Source organism: Parasteatoda tepidariorum, chromosome 9 (genome assembly GCF_982258835.1).
Source record: "Parasteatoda tepidariorum strain Cologne lab strain chromosome 9, Ptep-v5.0, whole genome shotgun sequence".
In the NCBI taxonomy this organism is placed as follows: domain Eukaryota; kingdom Metazoa; phylum Arthropoda; class Arachnida; order Araneae; family Theridiidae; genus Parasteatoda; species Parasteatoda tepidariorum.
Genome location: NC_141763.1, coordinates 25,374,301 through 25,377,659, shown reverse-complemented (window position 1 = coordinate 25,377,659; position 3,359 = coordinate 25,374,301). Strand labels below are relative to the sequence as shown.

Sequence of the window (3,359 nt, the reverse complement as noted above, 5' to 3'; positions counted from 1 at the left end):
ATATACTAATGCAATACATAATAAATATTCTATATTTATATAATATATGGTATAATTTATTCAAACTTTGAATCTACATTATATATCGTCTAATGCTCTAATCTAATGTAACAAATTAATACATGAACATAAACAAGAGCAAATCGGTTTTAGTCACGGAAAAACAATAAAGCTGTATAATATCTAGGTTTTTCTGAGAGATATCTATTTTTTGAAAAATTAAAAATTATGTTAAAAAATCAACACAATATGAAGACTACATAGAAGGCCGTCCTAAAATGGGAAAAACAGGAAATGAGCAAAGTTTGTCGCAATTCTCCTGGACAAAAACATGCTAAAAACATGATCAGCGAAAATTGTTTCCGAAATCCTTAGGCTCCCAAGATTGAAGAGTCAAACAATTATAGGCTTCATCACTGGGCACTATCATTGCAGGAAACATCTATACATAGAATGGGACTTTTCGAACAAGAACCAATATGTCGGAAATGCCGTGAAGCGGTAGAATCAGCAAATCACATCCTATACGAGTGTGATGCCCTCGCCCTTACGCGCCTCACTACCTTAGGCAGTCCATATCCTAAAGAGCTTCACCTTAATTCCATTAAGGGACTGTCAGACAAAGTAGGCGACCCAAGACAATGGAACTAGGAAAAATTGGGCTTGGAGCCTGGTACAAAATGCAACATATGCAGAGGTGCCACATATCTGACAAGCTCAAGGAAGAAGCAGATTAGCTGAAGGTTGCATTAAAAAAAAAATTAAACATATTTAAAGTGAAAAAATAAAGAAAATATTTCAAAATAACTCTAAGTAACTTTGACTTGCTTACCTTCAAATTCGTGTTTAGTGACCCATGCGTCGAATGGGGCGTCACTGGTCTCCGGAACCAGGTTGATTACACCCTGCACCAGGGAAGGAAGTGGTGGCAGGGGATGATGAAATCACCACCTGCTGGTCATCTTCAAAGAGCCTAATAGGAGGCCGAGGAGACACCTTGCGCCTCCTCTCTCCGATAGGCTGCTCATCATCAGATGACTTAGCAGCGGCCGTTATACACTTTCGTTTACTCCCCCTGCCACCTTCATCGCTGGGTATAGCATCCGAGGTATCTACCAGTTTGACTAGCATCCTCCATGCTTCGGAGAAGGTCACTGCAAAAGAAAAAACATTCCTTCAATTACTGAAACATCTTGAAATTAATAAATACCATAGCTCTCAGACTTATTTTCGGAAAGTCAAGATAGGCACGTTTGATATTTGTGTTAAATATTATTCTTCTTATTCTAATTAAGATAATACAGAAGATCCTCATGAGCAAACCATATAATGCAAGCATTTTATGAAATGTTTTATCTAGACTAGATCATATTTTTAAACTTACTAAACATGGCAATATTAGTCCGGAACAGAATACAAATAGGCATTTAAGAATTCAATATTCATAGAAAAAAGAATTTTTTTAGATAATTAAAACTGATACGAAACAAAATTAACAATTTTGGCTTGCATAGCTTTTTAATTTGTAACCTACCAGCAAACAATTTACATGAGATTCTACTAGATTCATTCTGAAATTTTTTAGTGTAAGAGTTAATTTGATTCACACTCGCAATATCGCTAATTTTATCAGCTACAGCAGCTAAACTGTTTAAATCTTCGCTCAACGCAGCTAGAATACTTTGCGATGTAAAAGAGAGACGAGAGAGCCATAATAATTTTAGAAGCGGCTCACCGGCAGCTTCTTCGGCTAAGCTACGCATGCGAGTAAGGAGTGGAGAGGGACGTTGATCTCCGAGTTTTAGGCCTTGCAAAAGAATCCTAATCTTGGAGTCATGGCTTTCTGAATGCAGCTCAATTAACCGATTCTTTAATGGGCCATACCTGTCGCTCTGAGGGGGTTTAAGAATAATGTCGCTAACTGAATTTAAAGCGTCGGTTTCAATAGCGAAAACAACATGATGGAATTTATTTTCATCTACGGAAATCCCAACAGTATTAAATTGTGCCTCCAGTTGGGCAAACCATAGAGTAGGATTTACTTTCCAAAAAGGAGGAGGTTTTATGGCTACATATGCGATATTTTGCGCGGTAGCAGGAGTTTCATTCTCATTAGGCATTTTTCGTTAAATTGTAGCGTGCGTAGAATAATACAGAATAAGTTTAGAGCAAATGATTATAAATTGTTATAAAAATCAGTGATATTTCTAGTAAGGAGCAATTTATGACAAATATAATTAATAATTTCTCACTCTTAAAGTTAATAAAATAAATCGCATTTTTAAGATACACAAGTTTTGCAAAAAGGAGATAAAATGTAATAATTGAATTTAAACTAACCATCAACTTAATATTTACTTACTCATGCAAGAATCAATTTGAAAAGTAAGAGATCATGCCTTGTAATAAAATGAGATAATCCAGTGTAAATATCCAGTGATGCACGTGTATACACAGAGAAAAGAAATACCTATTTGGACTAACATGAAATCCGGTGAAGTAAATTTAACAATAATAATTTAGAATAACTAATGATTGATAAGATTGAAAAAGATTTCGATCGGCTATGGCTAAATTGACTTCATCGGATAAATGCAAGAAATATATTCTTTTTTAGAATAATTAAAAAAATTATAAAAAACGAAACAAATAATCTGAAACAATCAATCGGGAAGAATTAATGACTAGGTCATGTTACATTAAGAATTATTTCAGTAAAGATTTTTTAAGTAAGTTATATGTTAAGAAATTCAGACAAGATAAATTGTAAACAACCATCACCGACCGGTCCCAAGCTTCAACTGCCAGGCCGGGGAAACAGGAAACAAGACATGTTGGTTGAGGTAAAGATGATGCGCTTTGGCCTCAACTACCATTTCGGTGCGGCAAGTCCACCACAAGTGGGCTTCAAGTTTTTATTGTTAATGTAAATTCATAAGAAATGTTTTAGTTTGCTTAAACGAAGATTACCTTCAAGTTGAATGGGGTCCCTTCACCGCTGGAGGACCTGGTTGTAGATATCACGTGATTCATACGGTCTAGCGTTTGTTTACATATGGTTTTCATAGAGTTCAACGAGGAGTTAGTGAAGCAAAATTAGTTATTGTTAAATTAATGAAGTTTTTTTACTAGCATATGAGATTAAAATTTTTTATTTACATATAGTTTAATTATTAGAATAGGTATTTAGGTTAGAATAATTTAGTTTTAGATTCTTATTTAGAGTTAGTTTTTAGGTACTTATCGCATAGTTAGCGATAGTTCATTAGTTTGTAATTTATATAGCTTAGATTTTAGTTAATATTGTTAGTTTAGTTAGTGCTTCATAGGCTTCATGGCTTGTTCGATTGTTGATAAAC

The 3,359-nt window shown here is 34.4% G+C and overlaps 1 long non-coding RNA gene across 1 annotated transcript; it reads right to left on the bottom strand.

The window, feature by feature from the left end:
- Positions 1-838: 838 nt before the first annotated feature.
- Positions 839-3,028, bottom strand: LOC147803413 (uncharacterized). The gene is made up of 2 exons (XR_015429067.1): positions 2,363-3,028; positions 839-1,154 (listed from the first exon to the last, which is right to left on the bottom strand). It is a non-coding gene; the product is annotated as an uncharacterized LOC147803413 (long non-coding RNA).
- Positions 3,029-3,359: the final 331 nt, after the last annotated feature.